Here is a 21366-nt window from a genome sequence, read left to right on the forward strand (position 1 = left end):
ATTTCTGGATAAGTTTGAATCATGCTACTGTGTGGTTCATATTGCTGCGTTAACTGTATCATGCTACTGTATTAGGTTATATCACATGATTACTGGATTAAATGTATCATGTTACAAGACTAGGTTGTATCATGCTACTGTATTAGGTTATATCACATGATTACTGGATTAAATGTATCATGTTACAAGACTAATTGTATCATGCTACTGTATTAGGTTATATCACATGATTACTGGATTAAATGTATCATGTTACAAGACAAGGTTGTATCATGCTTGTGGATGCTACTGAATGATGTATCGTTTTACTGGATTACTTTGTATCATGTTACTGGAGTCTTACTGGACCAAGTTATGTATTTTTTATTTCTAGATAAATTTATATCATGTGATATGATTAGGAATAGCAACAATATTACTAGATGATGTTTCTGTATCATGTTGTAGCTGCAGCCACATTTTGGGATGATATTATTTCTTGTTATATCAGTCGTCGTGCTGTAACATCTTGACAGAAGTCGCAATACGCCATGATAATAAAATACAAACCTTGCGGTGGGCTTTTTTAGTTTGCGATTATTAAATCAAGTTCACAGCAACAACAAAAAAATATGGAAATAATCAGCAACGATTTCTAGACTAAAATTTTAACTTTTTAAAGTAAAAAATATTCAAAGAATGAAAGTGAAGGAAACGAAAAACAAGGTTACAAAAAAAGTTTGTGTGGAATCACAAACTCAAAATCGGCCTCCGAAATGGTCCACTCAGGCAGGTTAAAAAGTAAAAAAGGCAGGTTTCAGTATTGAATATCGGAAACTATAAACTACAAACTATCAACAACCACACCCAATACATAAGGAAGAGACGTGTAAGATTCGAACGTATTGCCAACGTATTACTAGTCCGAATGGCGACGTACCAAAAGGATTGGGAGATTCATTACTATTATTACATTGTTAATATTCATATGTACCCAATGAACTGATAGTTATAGAAATATGGTTCAATGTGGTGTTCATGAATGATTATATCGTATATACCTATCAATTGCCACTGCAGGTACGAAATTATATTTCCATAGTATATATAGTAATATTTCCTTATTAATTGCTGTTTTAAATAACATTCGACTTATATGTATACTAAATGCATTTCTTTCTATTTGAAAAAAAAAAAGGAAATATTTTATTTAAAATTTAAGTAGCTAGTATGACAGTAAGAATTAATTTAGTAATACAACTTTTTGTTTTAGAATATTATTCGTTTTAAATATAACAACACCGAATTAAACATAATGTTAAATATATACTGAAAAACTGCTTCCCTTATTAAAATACTTTCCCATTTACTATCAATAATAAATAATTGTAAAGAAATGGATTATTTAAAATAAACAACACTTCTTGCATAGTTAATGTTAAAAAATTAAACTTTGCGCTCTCAGAAAATAAAATAAAGCAGACACTGCATCAGAACGTAACATGAAATCAGATTTTCAATATCTTTTCGAGTTTTTAAGATCTAAACGGGTCGGACGGATGGATGGACAGACAAACCACACAAAACAAAAAGCGGCCATTTCGAAGGCCGCTAAAAAAAAACAACCTACCTTTCTGTATAATGAAGAAGGCTAGTCGTCTATTCTGTTGAGCGTAGTCAAGATGCACTGTTCAGATTGTAGGGAAGCAGTAGGAGAGACTTATTGTGATTAATATAGTGACCTTCGGCACGGGCCATTGTGATTGAGGTCAATATCCAGACCACTCCGTCCTACGACACTCGTCTGCTGAGAGTTGATATGTATAAACTGGCCAAGGCCATTACCGTAAATAGAAGAGATCAAAGAGTTATAAAGGGAACGCGCCGCCAGCCAGGATGGCCCTATAAATACAGCTACTTGATTTATTCTGGGAATATCAATTACGATCTGGCTGTCATAGAGGCAACTATTTCATTCTAGAATACTCTTAAAGCGGGATCGGGGGGACAAATAAATAGTACACGGAGAGAGAGAGAGACAAATAATCGATGAGACCTAAACAAAGTTAAAACAACTAATCTGTCAGGGTAATATTGAGCAAACACTGGTGTCCATTTAATCAATCTAGTCCCAGCGTCTTCCTTCTACCTCTTCTCGGTATACATGTAGAAAGAAAGAAAGAAATAGTTTGTTTAAAACGAAGTTTATCTTTGTATTCATAGGTATTGAGATCATCGTATTCAGGTAATAAGATTGGGCTCATCTTAGTGTTGACAGGTAGTGAGATAGTACTGCGAAGGAGAAAGGAGCTTCATTGATGCATTTTACATAAGTACCGGTAGTAATAGTTCAATCATCACATATTGTGTAAGTAATTTATTTACACGCATGCTCGACTAAATCTTAGACATCATTTCATGCTATTAATAGACCTCATAGTCTCACTACAATAAAATATCTCACAGACTCATTGATCAAGAGATCTTTTAAAATGTTGTACAAATCCGCATGAAATTTCGTAAGCAGGACCTTTTATATCCTAGAAGCTCACTAAGAACCTGATTTGACATATTCGCAAACCCGGCGACTGCTATTCACGAAAAAAACGCAAGCTTTCTAACAAATTTTTACATTTTATTTGAGAAATTTGCCCAAAAGGAGGCAGTGTACATATAAAGCATTTTTCTAAATCTCAAATTCTGTATTTTTAAAACCTTTTTTTACTTTTTTCCTCAGTCTACTTATTTTTAATTTGCCTTTCGTCATATCCGCTTCCTTTATGACGCGGTCTAAATAAAAAACAAAACCAATCCTAATAGCATTACTAAGATAGATCTACAGTCTTATTCTTTTTTTTTTTTTCGAGAGAGAGAGAGAGAGAGAGAGAGAGAGAGAGAGAGCAAGGAATGATACTTTGTAACACTGTCGAAAAAACAAATAAGCAACTAAATACAATTAGCATTGAAAAGATCAATCTAGTTCTATTGTCATTCGCTACATTTAAAAATGCGCAGGTAAAAACAAAAGGTGGTTTCTGAGAGCGAAAAAAGAGAGAGAGAGAAGAAAAGAGAGACAGCAGGCCGTGAAATTTCATTGTAACACGTACACTAAAAAAGTATGTTAGGTTGATATTTAAAATATGACACCTTTGGAAAAAAAAAGCGGTGTTACGGCCATTATAAACACTAAAAAGCCAAGGAACCAATCAACGGGCGTAGTAGGCCTATGTGTGAATTACATTTCATGCAAATTCTGAAAATGTTTCTAAAACGCAGGGGGGAAAATGTGTTTAAAAAAAAATTACTTGGTAAAACCTAATGAAAAGACCAAACAATTCAATAGACGGACAGTACATAACGTGAAGCTGCTTTTCCCTTCAAAGAATCGCTAATAAGAAATAAGATCAAAACTATCAACATGGTGTTACATAAGGGAGACGAATAGGTTACCTCCCTGCGTATTGACATAGATGAAGACCCACCACGAGACAGGGTGTAAATCGGAGCCAGCACATAATCATCTATGAATGTGCGAGCTCGTAAAGGAAGGGCAATGGAGCTGCAAATATGGATATGTGGTATTATGATCAGTGTATAGGAAAGATTGATAACATGACGACAGTGATTATATATTGTGAGTCATACGGGATACGTTTAGACTTATGAATGCATGCTCACAGTAGAACATGGTAGTTTTGGAGTAAAAAACTGTGAAACTGCAGATAAAAAAAAAAGTGTCAATTTTTAGCGGCCCCCGTAAGGGAAAAGCCGCTATTATTTTTGTGTAAAATGTCCGTGTGTCCCACTCAGATCTCGAAAACTAGAAAAGAAATGAAAAATATTTTTTCACCATGCGATGCAGCTTGAAAAGTTTAGGAGGGTCTTACGTTATGGGATTTGAACAAAAAAAAATGTGTTTGTCATCTGGAGCTGTAGATTTAAGTATAAGGCCACTAGAAATATATTTGACGTAGTGTATCGTTGATAAAATGGTCATTGCTGTAACCTAGTAAACATGAACTGAGATTTAAAACTGTTTATCTTTCAACAGCAACATAGAACCTGGAACATATTGGCTCTGCACCATGCCAACTACTTTCCATCATTTCACAACACGGAAGGCAACGTTCCAATATCATATACCTGAGAATCAGCGCGATTGGCGGCATGTCGTTTTCTTACTAAACACGCCCACATGAAGCCCCAGGGCTTCAAAGATTAAAACGACAGTATTGACTCATTATTCTAAGGGAGTGAAACAGAAGGTTTTAAACAAAAATGCTTCATCGTTCCAACCAACCAAAGTGGCAGTACAATACAAGCTCAAATAATTTTAATTTGCTAAAATCCTTAAGAGAAACAACAGTTAGGACACTATTGATTGCTGACACACATACACACACACACGCGCACACGACGAAGCAAAGTTGTTAAAGTTTTGATTATAGAAATGGTGCCTGCGTCCAACGTTCTTCAAGTGTGAAACATTACATGATTGAAATAGTAATCCTACCTGTATAGAGGGAAAAGGAAAATAGTCGACGCACATTTGTATTTCTTTATGTATACAAGTAAATGAGTAAAACATGGGAGATTATGGCTCTCATCTACGTACTAGGTGAAGGGAGTAACATTTTTACTGTTCTTTTTCACATTTTAAATAATTGACCCAAAATAAAAGTAATTACATATTAATTGTTAGTTTATAAGTTATATGAGTTCAGCAAGTAATAATTTATAAAAAGAAAGTTTTCATAACGCCATGGTTAGTGCCGTTAGAGCAAGGAACGGGTTGTCTGAATCAGGCAGGAAAACTGAGAACAGTAGAAGACTCTAAATGCATAACTAGATTGACAATAAAATAGATGTGATGATTTTCAATGAAGGAGCTTCCGTATTCTATAAGGTAGGATTACTGACAAGACTCTATACATAGGACTCTGTTTTCACGCCCGATTCCATTTGCAATGAATATAATTAGAGTCTACTTACAGAAATACTATCAATCTACGAACACTGAGATCAATTAACTAAAAAAAAAAAAGAAAAAAAAGATTGTCTAAGTACACTATTTTTTTGAAAGTCAAGTCTAATAAACAATGTTACGTTCATAGTTCTGAAAATGTTTCTACTTGTGAAGCCAAACCCTTTCCTTTCAGATGCCGAGACAAGCTTTAAGATCAATGTCCCATTCCAATGGTGCTCTTCTATTCTTGAGAACATTGGCAACCTGAGTTACAATTTTATTTTCATCAAGTTAAAAAAAACAACCCAGAACCAGGTTTTAAAACTCAAGTAAGTCGAGTTCTAAATTACATTTCACGAACGTCAAAAACAAGAGACTGAGGGAAATACAAAGGAAGAATTGCCCCGGGATACCAGACTGGGGTTACGTGATACAAAAGCTCCTTTGACAAAGCACGATCCCTTGAAAGTGTTGGTCATTTGACCTTAAAAACATTCTTGCATCTCTGGGTTCAAGTCTTGAATGGTTTCCAATGTATTGGTTGGTGTGTGCTCATTGAAGTGTTCAATGTTGGAAGCGGGAAGTAACCCAACATTTCTTGACATCTTATTCTCCCCCTTTACTTCGTAACACGAGATGCTTTGAAAGCAGAAAATGTTTGAACTGGAAAACAAATATCACTCAGAATTTGTACTAGTGTCAACGAGTTATACTATAATTAAATCTGAAGTTGTCTATTTCAATTACATCGATGTGATGAATGTGTTGCAAAAATAAAATAGGCATACTATTAAAAATGATTTGTTCTTGCTGTCTTGGCAACCTTTTCTTATACTCTCCATAATGTTTTTGAATACAATATGTACATACAATGCGAATCCGCATCCAGATATGTCATTGGAGTCTATCATTTCATCGAAATGTCATTGGAATCTATCTTTTCATCGACATGTCATTGGAGTATATCATTTCATCGAAATGTCATTGGAGTCTATCATTTCATCGAAATGTCATTGGAATCTATCTTTTCATCGACATGTCATTGGAGTATACCATTTCATCGAAATGTCATTGGAGTCTATCATTTCATCGACATGTCATTGGAGTATACCATTTCATCGACATGTCATTGGAGTCTATCATCTCATCGACATGTCATTGGAATCTATCATCTCATCGACATGTCATTGGAATCTATCATTTCATCGACATGTCATTGGAGTCTATCATTTCATCGACATGTCATTGGAGTCTATCATCTCATCGACATGTCATTGGAATCTATCATCTCATCGACATGTCATTGGAGTCTATCATCTCATCGACATGTCATTGGAGTATACCATTTTATAGATAAGTCATTGGAATCTATCATTTCATCGACATGTCATTGGAGTATATCATTTCATCGACATGTCATTGGAGTCTATATCATTTCATCGACATGTCATTGGAGTCTATCATCTCATCGACATGTCATTGGAGTCTATCATCTCATCGACATGTCATTGGAGTATACCATTTTATAGATAAGTCATTGGAATCTATCATTTCATCGACATGTCATTGGAGTCTATCATTTCATCGATAAGTCATTGGAGTCTATCATTTCATCGATAAGTCATTGGAGTCTATCATTTCATCGATAAGTCATTGGAGTATACCATTTCATCGACATGTCATTGGAGTCTATCATTTCATCGATATGTCATTGGAGTCTATCATTTCATCGACATGTCATTGGAGTCTATCATCTCTACGACATGTCATTGGAGTCTATCATCTCATCGATAAGTCATTGGAGTCTATTATCTCATCGACATGTCATTGGAGTCTATCATTTCATCGACATGTCATTGGAGTCTATCATCTCTACGACATGTCATTGGAGTCTATCATCTCTACGACATGTCATTGGAGTCTATCATCTCATCGACATGTCATTGGAGTCTATCATCTCATCGACATGTCATTGGAGTCTATCATCTCATCGACATGTCATTGGAGTCTATCATCTCATCGACATGTCATTGGAGTCTATCATCTCATCGACATGTCCCATGTTTCTGACCAAGTGAACAGAATCAGTGCTGACAAGCTTTGCAAAACATTTCCAGATGTTTCTTTCACTCACTGTCTGAGGCTCAATTTTGATCAAAAGTGTCGACTTAGCGTTCACCCCCACCCCCAATGGGAAATGAATCTATTAGTAGTAATGTCACTCCCACGCAATACCCACAAGACTAAAGGTAAACTGGTTCACAGGAGATTTCCGAAACAAAACAAAAAAACAACACATCCACAGTTCCCGCCCCCGACATCTACAAAAACTTGAACGATATTTTGTCCGATTTCTATTTCTTCGTTGACAAGCAGGAAGTTATGAGCCAAACTACAAACCAGAAACAAGATCTCTTGAAAAAAAAATGGTTTTTCAATCTTAATAGGCTTTGGATTTTAGATATGAGCCAGGATTTTTTTTTCTTACCTAACAAATGGATAGCTAAGCCAATTGTGTGAGACACTATATCTATTGAATTATTTTGTCCTTCGAAAACTTTCTTTGACATCAGACAAAGACAGCAGACAGAGGTGGGAGGTAGTCTTATGAAGTAGGTCACTATATAGGACCAGATTGTCTTGAATTAAAGTCTGAAGTTATTTGATGGACGTAGCAGACAAAAGAGACGCCGTGTCCGGTACAAAAACTAGATCTGAAAGTATTGTGTGTTCTTCCAATTTAATCTGGATGAACCAGATGATCCTCAAGAATCAGAAGTTAAAAAAATATCATTGGGTGAAGGTGAAGTGAAGGTTGTGAAGGTCAAACATTTCTAAGATCGATCGGTTCATTAATGACCAATAGCCACTTGGCAATACAAGCCAATCACCACACTTCCATCATTTGATGTTTTAAACAAGAAAAACATTTTTTTTTAAATATATAAAAAAAAAACAAATAACGCTTATACGAAGTGTAACTGTATCAATTAGTTTGGTTCAGTCATATTACATTTTTGTTTAGCGCTATTTTATGGCTAGTGGTGAAAATGGGGGAGGGGAGGGTGGAGTAAGAAATGGATAGCTGGGGGAATCGTTTTCGCAGTTTAAAAGCTTTTATATAAAAAAAGACCTGAAATCAAGCCTCCTCAAGCCAACATACTAACAACTCTGCTAGCAAGAAGCCTACGAAAATAGAAGATTGTATAGTTATCTATTGTTTGTTACAAACTTACTTTAAAGCGGCGACCTACAAAGGATACTAATTCAGCTTATACCACCACTTCAGTCAATAACAATTTCTTTCCCTTGTTCGAGATACAACACAAAATAATTAATTACCAATAGTAAATGAATAAATTGGTTCATTTTAAAAAATACCTGATAGCTCCCATATTAATCTAGTAACCAGTCTCCTCTACCCTAGAGAGCTGTGGACAATTATGCAAGATGTGCCACAACTGTGCTCTGACTCCCTGCAATGAAGGAAAGGAAATTTGGCAAAGTAAGGCTTCAGTGTGGCAATGTTGGGTGGCCACGAGAAATTGAGCAAAGTAAGGCTTCAGCGGGGTAATGTTGGGTGGCCACGAGAAATTGAGCAAAGTAAGGCTTCAGCGGGGCAATGTTGGGTGGCCACGAGAAATTGAGCAAAGTAAGGCTTCAGCGGGGCAATGTTGGGTGGCCACGAGAAATTGAGCAAAGTTAGGCTTCAGCGAGGCAATGTTGGGTGGCCACGAGAAATTGAGCAAAGTTAGGCTTCAGCGGGGCAATGTTGGGTGGCCACGAGAAATTGAGCAAAGTTAGGCTTCAGCGGGACAATGTTGGGTGGCCACGAGAAATTGAGCAAAGTAAGGCTTCAGCGGGACAATGTTGGGTGGCCACGAGAAATTGAGCAAAGTTAGACTTCAGCGTGGCAATGTTGGGTGGCCACGAGAAATTGAGCAAAGTTAGGCTTCAGCGGGACAATGTTGGGTGGCCACGAGAAATTGAGCAAAGTTAGGCTTCAGTGGGGCAATGTTGGGTGGCCACGAGAAATTGAGCAAAGTTAGGCTTCAGTGGGGCAATGTTGGGTGGCCACGAGAAATTGAGCAAAGTTAGGCTTCAGTGGGGCAATGTTGGGTGGCCACGAGAAATTGAGCAAAGTAAGGCTTCAGCGGGGCAATGTTGGGTGGCCACGAGAAATTGAGCAAAGTAAGGCTTCAGTGGGGCAATGTTGGGTGGCCACGAGAAATTGAGCAAAGTAAGGCTTCAGTGGGGCAATGTTGGGTGGCCACGAGAAATTGAGCAAAGTAAGGCTTCAGTGGGGCAATGTTGGGTGGCCACGAGAAATTGAGCAAAGTAAGGCTTCAGTGGGGCAATGTTGGGTGGCCACGAGAAATTCCCATCACCACAAAACCAAATTGTTACAAAAAAAAACTTCCCACCCCCTTTTTGTTTTCCTTAGAAAGTTTCTATCCACTGTAAGTTTATGACTGATTCTAAAGTCTAACACAAATATGTACTAAGGATGTCGCGCAAAAAGCTTATTGTGTGTACCAATGACGGTAAATGTAAAAGAATAAAAGGGTCAGCAAACTGGAACTATACATTTCTATGAGCTCCATGTTTTGCCTACTCAATGTAATTAGCATGTGTCAAGACTTCTAGCATCTAGAGTATTCTAGACAGTGCATGCATGCCTATGTATTTCCTCACTTTAAAGCACGCAAAGTCATAGTCAGTGAGGGGGGTTGAAATATATATTTTTTGTGTTTCGTTTTGATTTGTTTAGGTCAGTGTTTCCCAAAACTATGTTCCGCGGAACCCTGATCTGTAGATCACATGACACACGCGCGCGCATAATCACGCACACCCAGGCAAACAAGAACCACACACACTTACAGAGTGCTGTAAACCAAACTAACTTAAGTCCATCAAATTAAACTATAACAAAACAATGAAGCCAACACATGTACAGACACCAAATTAGCTTAACATAGACTCCTTCTAACATTCGTATTCAATTAGTTTCACAATATCTGATTTCGTTTCATATGGTATCCATTTTTTAAATAGTTGAGAAAAAAACTTTTTTTTAAGAAATGTTTTCTATGGCTATCCGACTAATCTTAAAATTAAAAAAAAAAACAAAAACAAAACTTTCCATTTAACATCAACTAGTTGGAATAGAGAACTCCCCCCCCCTTCCTAAAAAAAATGCTATTGTGCTCTAGAACACTCCAGCCAATAAAAGTAGTTCCTGTTCCTCCGTTCTGTCAGCATCGTATCTGGTTTAATGAGAGAAACTCAAAAAGAGACCAGAGCGTGTTTACAAAGAACAATTGTTGCCAGGAAATCCAAATAAATGTTGCACGCTACGTGATGTCACGTGATGGGACGGAGGCTGGGCAACTTTTTATCTGCCAATTTAGTTTTTTCACTTTCAAAGCAGTTGAATTTTACCGATTTTTTTACAATCGTTGAAACAAAAAAATGTGTGTTTTCAAATCCAAAGATGAAGAAAGCTTGCCATATTTCAAGTAACTAGATCGACTCACTTTTGATCTCAATATTGAACAACAGATTTCAACAAAGCGTAAAACGAAATAGATTGGAAAGAGAGACAGAGGCGGATCCTTGTACGAGGTAAAGAAATGACATAATTTGAACACAGACCTTTTTTTTCCTCTCATTTATTTCCTCTCACCTATTTCTTCGTATGTTAAAATTTCTTACTAAAACAGGAATTTAAGAGTAAAATAGAACATTTTCTGGGTACATGATCGCTCCCATTCTTCTCTAGACTTTGACTATTTCATATTTTGTGACTTAATTCTAATAGTTTTTAAATTGCTTCCTACAGAAACATTGAACAAAGGAAATTATTTTGATGCTAGAATGTTTGTAAAATGTTTGACATGTTTCGGATGTTCCTTCAGAGTTGATGATCACCTACTTCCAAGTCCAAACCACGGGGGATGGTAGCGAGCAGGGTATGAACTCGGGACAGTCTAGACAACCGAACGACAGTCCAGCGTGCACGACCAGGCAGCCACTTAATATCATGAAAAGACATTTTTATTTTTCTTGAGTGGGGGAGGACCCCCCTGGATTTTAGTAATGGTGTGATTAATTTATCTTTATGTCTTTCGTAGCGGTTTAAATGTTTGAAATATTTAGACTTAAAAAGGGTTTAACTGCGTGTAAATATATTCAAGTTCAAGACAACTAATAATGCTAAAAATATTTGTCCCTATTGTACTAATTTGAAATGGAAGTTCCTGGGTTAAATAAAACAGGATAGATGTCAATGCACGAGATGCTAGTGAAATGAATGACGTCTGCTGCTATGGCTAACTGACATCTAGTGATGAAGTGCGCATGTCTATGAAAATTTTTAACTCTGCCAGAAGACTGGCAAGTTTCTAATTCGTTCTATCCTCTCTCAGGGACGTCTTACAAATGGAGAATGAGCTGGGATTGTTACACATAAAAAGGTCAACACACACACACAAGAAAAAGAAAACAAAGATGTCATCTGAGAGCACCTAAGAAAAACGAACAAGATTTGAACATACATGAAAAAAAAAGTTTCCAATGAATTGCAAGCAGAAGTGAAAAAGCGAGCAGCCGATGATTAACATTCACTGTGTGGTGATGCTTCCTCCTGCTTCTAATTGTATTTCACTGAGCTCTTTCCATTTCGTTGGAGCTAATGGGCTAAAGGAGTGTCCAATCTTGGGAACGGGAACAATGATGGAGCCAACCTATCTGTACTTGAGCGCTTCAGTCTAAGCACAATTTCCGGTATTTAAAACAAAACAAAAATGCATATTCTGAGGTATCAACAGTGCATTATCCTGCTATTAAAATAATTTTGTTAAAAACCAAATTCGCTATTCACTGCACTTTATTAATGGAGCCCAGCGACTGGTATTAGGGGGTCGCGGAGCTAAAAAGGTTGAGAACCGCTGGTGTTAGGTATTTCAATATTAATTGTACTTCATGCAGACATAACAGTTTTGTTACTTAGAAATATGGATGTAAACAGTGTAGACTGGTCATCGAGAGAATAGGTTTCGACCGTATGCAAACAAAAAAAATGTGGTCATAAATTTATTAGTATTGCCAGTAAAAGAAGAATCGCAAAAATATGATATATGTTATCAGCAGCAGACGCCTTGGCTGGCTTGGCCACGTTCATAGAATGCCAGTAGGTCGACTTCGACAGGATATCCTGTATGGCGATCTAATAGAAGGCAGGAGAGCCGCTGGTCGCCCACTTTTACGTTATACGGATGTATGCAAACGCGACATGAAGCTCTTCAAAATCGACACTGGCAACTGGGAAGAGGTGGCACTGGACAGATCCACATGGAGAAAGAGCATAAAGGAAGGGTCACAGATTGCAGATGTCATACACAACAGAAGCGGAAAGAAGGGTGAAAATGCAACGGTGCCTGGTGATTATATATGCCCAACCTGCGATCGAAGCTGTGTATCAAGGATTGGTCTCTTTAGTCACACAAGAAGTTGCAAAGGGAAAAGATCGTCTCTCGAGACGTAAAATGCCACAAAATGCCTCAGAATATATATATATATATATATATATATATATATATAAATATACAGAGAGAGAGAGAGAGAGAGAGAGAGAGAGAGAGAGAAAGAGATTTAACATTTAAAAAAAGAATTTTGTCAAGAAAATGAAAGTAGAGTGTGAAAACGGGTCATAGATTTACTAGTATTGTCAGTAAAAAGAAATCGCTAATATAATATATATATATATATATGTGTGTGTGTTTTGCTTTTTTTTGTACCGTCACCATAAATCCCTGTATATATAGAGATAAAGCAGAATGTAAGGAGTATGTCTGTATGTACGTCCTGTATACAAATCAAAACCGTTTGACCAATCTGAAACACTGCTTATTAAATGATGTACATTAAATTTGACTTATATACATACTAAATATTTTTTTCCCTTTTAAGCCAAAAGTAAAAATTGTATTAAATTAAATTCTATTTAAAATAAAAGTAGCTAATGAAACAGAAGTCTCTTAATTTAGTAATACAAATATTAAAAAAAAACTGCTTGGATATTTACTTTTGAAAATAAAATAGGACGCTTTCAGAAAAGAAAAAAGTAGCCACAGAAAACTAAAAGCGGCTATTTCTCTTTCGGTACCGCTAAAAATGCGCAATGATCTGAGTAGTGACAATGTTACCAATGGATTGTTTATACTTTGCTGATCTGTATTTCATTTCCTAATACTTTATTCAAATATCTTCTTTATAACATTTTTCATTATTGCAAAGTTTGCACTAAAACATAAAGCCACGTGTAACAGTGTCAATGGCTAGAGTTAAACTTTTATAGCAATATTTTTAACTTAAAAGCAATGTTTATGCTTATCAGCGCCAAGTAAGAATAAAATGAACTAACACTAATGCCACTGCGATGATGGTCAAAAACATGTCAAACGCAACATTCCGGGTCATTGACCCAATTGTGACCTCCCGTCAATGACACCTGGGGTGTCTATTCAATGTATGAACACCTGACACCACAAAGACACCAAGGACTAATCAATCCAGATTATAAAACTAAGCTGCAATAAACAGATCCCGAAAACCTTTTTTCGCTTCCATGGGCATCAAGATGTTCCGGCCTCCTCAACAAACCCTGCCATTGATTTCAAGTTTAGCACTTAACAGCTGATCGTGTGATCGAGATTGATACTTCATATTTTTGCACCCCTCCCATTGTCTTCTTCTTGCATACACACTAAAGATAGTTTTTCAAAGATCATTAAGCATTGTTTGGTTTCATTTGAGAATGATTTTTTTATAGCGCTCCGTGTCATTTGTTTTCAAAGATTTAACCCTCAAACGCTCGCTAACCAAACACTGGGCTAAAAATATCTTCATTTAAGGCAAAAGGTTAATTGTTATAAAGACGTTATAAAGTACACAGGCAACAAAGCGTAACGATAAAAGTAAGGATAGAAATTGGAAACTAGTCAAAGATCCAACTAACCAATAACATCAATATTTGGATTTTATTTAATTCAGTGCTGATAGGAAGTATAGCACCAAACTGTATAATTAGCTGTAGGAGGTATATATTTCTCAAAGTATAGCACCAAACTGTAGAATTAGTTGTAGGAGGTATATATTTCTCAAAGTATAGCACCAAACTGTATAATTAGCTGTAGGAGATATATATTTCTCAAAGTATAGCACCAAACTGTAGAATTAGCTGTAGGAGGTATATATTTCTCAAAGTATAGCACCAAACTGTATAATTAGCTGTAGGAGATATATATTTCTCAAAGTATAGCACCAAACTGTATAATTAGCTGTAGGAGGTATATATTTCTCAAAGTATAGCACCAAACTGTATAATTAGCTGTAGGAGATATATATTTCTCAAAGTATAGCACCAAACTGTATAATTAGTTGTAGGAGGTATATATTTCTCAAAGTATAGCACCAAACTGTATAATTAGCTGTAGGAGGTATATATTTCTCAAAGTATAGCACCAAACTGTAGAATTAGTTGTAGGAGGTATATATTTCTCAAAGTATAGCACCAAACTGTAGAATTAGCTGTAGGAGGTATATATTTCTCAAAGTATAGCACCAAACTGTAGAATTAGCTGTAGGAGTTGTATAGTTCTCTCTATCGCTCATTCTCTGTCAATGAAAATGTAGAAGCTGAACAGAACTCTCTTTAAGCACATATCTCTACATTTAATTACATTACATATACAACTAAATATTCTGGATTAGGTTCCGAACAAAATTCATTAAAACATCAATGGAAATGAAACAAGAGATTGTCGCACTTCGTATAGTTAGTACAGAATCATTTTTTGCAGTCTGTACGACAACATATTCTTAGTCAATAATGTATTTGATTTGATAGTTAGTAAGACAATAGACTACATCGTGAGTCTGCTTTATAATCAAATCTCGGTAATGATTTTAGTAAAGTAACCTGTTATGTTAGGACTACCAAATAACGAGACTTAACAATCTATGACTCACCGTTTAGTCAGTTTACTCAGTAACTTCATTTCAATGTTCACCAAATAGTTCAGACTTAGACAAAAACAAACATGTCAACTGACGCTGGAAGAACATACTCGACAAATACAATAATTAGCAGCTTAATATTGTCATTATTGACATTTGTTATCTTGCGATGGTCACTCTCAGTAAAAGGAGTATATTCTACGAATGTTAAGGAAAAACCTGGAATCAAAAATCTGGCGAGAGATTCTTTTATTTTTTTTTTATATTTTAGGTACAGACGTCATGCATTCCCAAAACATTGACTAGATAAAAATGACCAAGTACATAAGACTTGACAAAGAGTCGGAATCACTTAGAATAAAAATAAGAAAGTGGACAAATAGTTTTTTGTTTCTTTTTGTGGGTCAGGCCCTGACACTATCCAAAGTCAACTTTCTGAGCATCAATCCACTTGGTTTAATGTCACTTCAAATAGCAATGGAAAATGAATAATTTGTTTTTCAAGCATATTTGAATCTTCTAATGGCTGCGGAGGACGAATATCTCAACATGCTGAAACAGTAGAACCAGGAGCTCATTAGGAGCACGCATGGTGGAAGTGCAAAGAAGTACTTAGTGTGAAAGCAGGTCAATGACCTGAAACCTGCAATAATCAGTGAACCGTAAAATCAACATCCCAGAAGTAGGAAGATGTTAGTGACTAATTTCTCGGCAATCAATTCGGTGCAGAGGCTTTTAACTTCGCCGCACGAGACTTTCCCTTGCACGTGTTCGAATTGATTCTGTGTCAGTCTAAATCACAGTGAATCTGAGGAGTACAATCTTAGTCTGATAGAGTTGTAATGAAATGTGTAACGCCCATTTATATAACCCTATCCAGATGGATATGTGGGGGCCCTCCATGTGATGTGTTATTTTGTCGGAACTTGCTTTGCCTCATAAGTTGCTCTTATTAGGTTAGAATTTTTGAAAAAAAAAACAAAAAAAACAAAGAAAACATTTATTTTTTTATAAACTAGAATGAAAAGTCAATGCTACAGACAAACAGCACACAAAGTACAATCAAATTCATTTTTGTTCACGTTACTCCAAGAAGACAAAAAGAGGAAAACTTCTTCCATTCATAAAACTTCCCCTTAAAAAGATGAAGTGTTTGTAACTTAATAAACTCATGCAACAAGGATTTTGTCCTCTTCATTCGATGTTCAACAGTCAAAAGTCACCGACCAATCAGGCTGGAAACTTATGCCTCACGTAAACAAAAAAAAGGTCTGTATGTAAAAAGTAAAAAGATCTCAAGAAGTAAAGAAAAAAACAACAACAACACAAAATAAACAAGGTAAACAGGTAAAAATCTAGCTCTAAGTGTAAAAGCCTTGGCCTGTGTTTGAAAACTGTGTACGTCTGAAAAGTAGGTTGCAGTTTGTAAACTCATGGATGCCTAGACAACATGAAAAACAAACACTTAAATCCAAGAGTTAAAAAAAAAACTCTTTAAAAAAACTTACAAATGATGTGATTGATCAAAATGTACGATTCAAAAGCTACTTATTTGTAAAATTAAAAGGCGGACTTAGCAACAAAACCCAGGTTTCCATGTAAAAACCTTCTCGATTTTTGAAATCCTAGCCAGCGTCTCAAACAAGAGTCGTAAAAACACTATTTAATGTAGGCAAATTTCTGTCTCAAACAAGAGTTATGAAAACAATGTCTATACAAAAACAAAATTTAATAAAAATACTCCGAAAGACACAAAGACAAAGACACATTCCTAGTTCCATATGCTATGACAAATATGTATAAATGCTCTTTCTTCCTTAGCGCTATTAGAGCACGGAATGGGTTGCCTGAGCTAACCAGGAAAACCAGTGACTTGGCAGAATTTAGGTCATTGGTTAATATGCATGACTAAATGCATGAAGTAACGTCAGTATTATATAAGATAAGAAGATGTCTATTAAATGTAGGCAAATTCTCTGTCTCAAACATGAGTTAAAAAACAATGTCAATCTTTGCTTGAATTAATAAATCATGACAACAACAAAAAAAAAAACGCCTGAGAAAACTGTTCCCTCTGTAGCGCCCAGCTTTAGGAAACTTCAAAAAAAAAAATGGGTCCTCCGCATATTTCTAGTCCACTACATCGATGTTTCTAATTGTTGAGAGCAAGATGTCATCTCAATGAACATCAATATCTCTAAACAATACACATGAGACGGAGAGGGGAGGTCAACAGATCATTGGTGGTGCCCCAACTGTTCAACAGACTAAGGGATAGGTGATGGTGGAGGTGAATAACTGATACTTTATTTACAGTCAAGTATTGCAGGCACCTTTCACAACCCTTGCGTTCTAACTTATAGATTAGAATAGATGTAAGCGAGAAAGATAAAGCCCTACATATACGTGGCTCCATAGCCTTACATATAGGTGGCTCTAAAACCTTACATATAGGTGGCTCTAAAACCTTACATATAAGTGGCTCTAAAACCTTACATATAGGTGGCTCTAAAACCTTACATATAGGTGGCTCTAAAACCTTACATATAAGTGGCTCTAAAACCTTACATATAGGTGGCTTAAAACCTTACATATAGGCGGCTCTAAAACCTTACATATAAGTGGCTCTAAAACCTTACATATAAGTGGCTCTAAAACCTTACATATACGTGGCTCCATAGCCTTACATATAGGTGGCTCTAAAACCTTACATATAGGTGGCTCTAAAACCTTACATATAGGCGGCTCTAAAACCTTACATATAAGTGGCTCTAAAACCTTACATATAAGTGGCTCTAGAACCTTACATATAAGTGGCTCTAAGACCTTACATATACGTGGCTCCATAGCCGTGCATATAGGTGGCTCTAAAACCTTACATATAGGTGGCTCTAGCGTGATGAATGAAAACTTACGTAAGCGAAAGATATACTTTGTTTTTAAGCCCATAAAATCATTATATTAGACAATTCTTCCTGCCAGAGTCATTGATATTGTTTACAAATACACTTGGAATTCTATCATTTGAACTAATTCATTGTATGCACGATCAACATTATGACGGCTTATTTCCCATGTCAGTATTTGATGGGAAAAATTTCAATTCACAAACATTTTTTTTCAATGCTAAAATAAATGTTTGTTGTTTTTTTTTGCTTTGTTTTTTTCATTTCGTGAAACGTAGTTTTGCATTTCTTGTTTTTTTGTGTCTGTCTCTTGTGTAAAAGTGTTTTATGTGTCTGAGCATTTAGAGTCAACGAGTAATGAAATTTCTGCCTCTCTCTCTTTCTCTCTTGCTTACAATTGTGTCTCGCTCAGCTTCATGCGGGAGTCGGCCAGGGCTCCGCAACGATTCATAGCCCCCCCCCCCGCCCTCACCTCCTCAGACGGGTGGACTAGAGGTGAAGTAAGTTCTCCCCGCAGCGGCCCCGCGTGAGTGTGGTCAGGTTTCGTCTTTCTGTTACACCGTGTCATTCAGTGGTGTTCTTTCCCTTGGAGAGTTATGGTTCCTTGGATTGTGACGTAGTTGTCCCAGAGTACAGGCTTTCAACAACGTTCTCACCGCCCCGTGATGAGGTCAAACAGACTTAAGGTAAGACTTAAAGACCAAGTCATAAGAACAAGAAATGTATCTTTTTTATTATTTTTGTGTCCACCATTAAAACAGTATATAAAAGTTTGTAGGTCATAAAAATACAGGAACTGAGATGAACATTGAAATCTAAATGGGAACAAAAACTGGTAACGTCCTGGCATCGTCAATGTCTTAGTTATACCATGCATGAACTTGTATAAATTTCCTTTACATATATATATATATACCCCGGTACATACAAGCATATATATAATAACCTTCATCATCTTTTTTGTTCAGTGTAATCTGATAGGTTTGTATAGAGTTTTACAATTTAACATTTGTTTAGAGTATTTTTGTTGTAACTCAGTTAAGCTTTGAGGTCCTTTATGTTTGAACTTTCTTAAATACAATCATGAGTCAAGACTTCGAGAAAAATATCCATCAAACTTGAAAAAGTAAATACCAAAAGACAAAACGTAGTTTAATTACTTAGATTGACGTGACCTGGAGTCTCTGTGCTATTTAGTGCTAAATGGACGCTACACCTTGGTATAGAATAATCCTATCTTACAATAACACAGCAATGAGGCAAAGCACAACCTAGTCGGAGGCTTAGCTTCTTAGCAGGGTTGGATTATTGTCAAATTAGATGATGCGACAACCAAACGAGGTTCTTTATTCGAAGCTGATAAATATCTGCTGGTGTAGCGCGATGTCTAGCTCACGAAGACTCGTTAGTTCAAAACCGTCACCTGAAATCTGTTAACGCTCACTAATGTTTATGTCCAAACTCTATTTAAGTTTAAACTTGTATTGATGCGCCAGAACAAAAACATTGATTATAAAATAGTGCAAACGAGGCTACAATATTGTTTTGTTATCCAATAAAGGTGGGGTAATGATTTTTCATGAAATATATTCATGTGCATCTGGAGAGTTAATAGACAGAGCAAAAAAATCCATTAATGACTAAGTTTGATGTAACTCAAGTAAACTACACAGTTTGACGAATAAGAGCAATGACTGAGTCAACTATTGAATAGCTTGTGTGCCTGTTTCAATGTGAAGTACACTAGATCTACACATTGGACTTCCATGTTCCAGATTGTAATCACTGACGTTGGACTAAGTTAGTCTAACAAAATAACGGCCTCGGTCTAAGTCGGTCTATGCTAAAAAAGAAAATGGCATTGGTTTAATTTGGTCTACGTCACTCTATGTTAACAAGAAAGCATATGTGGACATGGTATGCGTGCGCAGGTGATGAGCTTGGTCAAGGGGATGTCAATTATTTTTTTTATAAACCTCGCCTCAGTTCCAAAAAGCTTAGGATGGCACGGCATGGTGATTGGCTGTCATAGATGTTCATTGGTTGGTTCTGATGTTTTAGTCGGAGCTGTCAGGCGGGCCACACCGAGAGATATCAGAACGGGGAGGCTAAAGAAGAGAAAGAAATAGAACGAAAGCGAGAGAGAGAGAGAGAGCGAGAGAGAGAGAGAGAATTGTTAAAAACACAAAAAGAAATAAAAATCTTCATAAAATGTTCATAAATATGTAATAAATATGTATGTGCGAAAATAAATAGCCAATGGACATAAAAAAAAAATTGAGAAATAAATTGGCAGAGAGGGAAATGTAGACTTCATTTCCGTGGGTTAGATCTGTTTAGCCAAGTGACTGTCTAGTGGTAAGTAGAAACAGCACTGTGAGATTGTAATTGATAAGAATTTCAATCCAGTTTTAAAGAAGGTTACTATCATACTAATGGTAGTTCATGTCCACACATTTTCCGGTTTCCTCTCAGTGACGTCACTTTCATTCAATGCATGCATTCGCACCACTCTGCACATAGACCGCAACAATATCCTTTCAAAACTCTGAACTGGATTCAAATTGAGAGAGCTTTTTTTTTTTCTTTTGTTCATTGTCGAGATGAAGACAATATTTGGTTAGTGAAAGTTTTACGATATTAATAAGAACTGCCATGCAAAACAAAAGGTGCGATGTATTGTTTCATTTTCCCGAGATAGAGGTACATCGTCCGGCCAACGTCAGTCACAACTGTTAATTCTTTTCTTTTGTCGACACCACACATCGCTGGCCTTTCTGTTTTCTCAGATCATCGCTACTCACTACAAGTAATGACATTACAGAAATACAAAATATTTAGCGCTTACATTGGCCAGCATTCATCTCATTTGATTAATTCTTGTATCGCAATGCTTTGCCAGATAAACTGCTTGAGACAAACAAAGAGTTCTATTGGAATCAATTATATCTCTTTATTAGATTTCTATGATCTACTCAACAAGTTTCTATTGTTATTTGACCAAGATCACTGATTAACACCATGCTGTTAACTTTCATGCACGCAATTGTAACTCTCACACAAAGAACAAAATGTGACAGTGATAGTTATGGATCTTTGATATCGATGTGCTTCTGTTGTCGTGCTTGACATTGATTCTATCATATCGTCTTCAGAAACAAAGCGCTTGTTGCGCTCTGCATAGAGTCTTTAGTAGTAGTAGTATCTTCCATAATGTCAATTTGGACTATATATATAAAATAAATATAAACTTAATATATATATATATTATACATACTACAAAAAAACAACATAACCGCACGTTTGTTTCAGTCTTGGTGACAGTCAATATTTAAATTAGTTTTGCGGCGAAATAGTCAACAATAAATTCCTCTACAAAACACACATACCAGAAATCCCTCTATTAAGTGCCAAGAAAAGGAAATCGAAGAAAAACAAGATTTGTAGCTGGTCGTTAGCTACTAATTAACTTCAAATAAAACAAAATATATCATC

At 36.2% G+C, this 21366-nt stretch overlaps 2 protein-coding genes across 6 annotated transcripts in view; one reads left to right on the forward strand and one right to left on the reverse strand.

Annotated features, from left to right (window-relative positions):
• Positions 1–21366, reverse strand: part of LOC106074717 (focadhesin-like) — a 256547-nt gene that overhangs the window by 111372 nt on the left and 123809 nt on the right. The gene's annotated exons all lie outside the window — the stretch shown is intronic.
• Positions 18324–21366, forward strand: part of LOC106074694 (FMRFamide receptor-like) — a 109331-nt gene continuing 106288 nt past the window's right edge. Inside the window, exon 1 of one of the 2 annotated variants that reach the window (XR_008775161.1) lies at positions 18324–18557. The gene's annotated coding sequence lies outside the window, so the exon portion shown is untranslated. The remainder of the gene's footprint in view (positions 18558–21366) is intronic. The other variant, XM_013235518.2, reaches the window with a different exon arrangement.

This window comes from Biomphalaria glabrata, chromosome 1 (assembly GCF_947242115.1).
Source record: "Biomphalaria glabrata chromosome 1, xgBioGlab47.1, whole genome shotgun sequence".
In the NCBI taxonomy this organism is placed as follows: domain Eukaryota; kingdom Metazoa; phylum Mollusca; class Gastropoda; family Planorbidae; genus Biomphalaria; species Biomphalaria glabrata.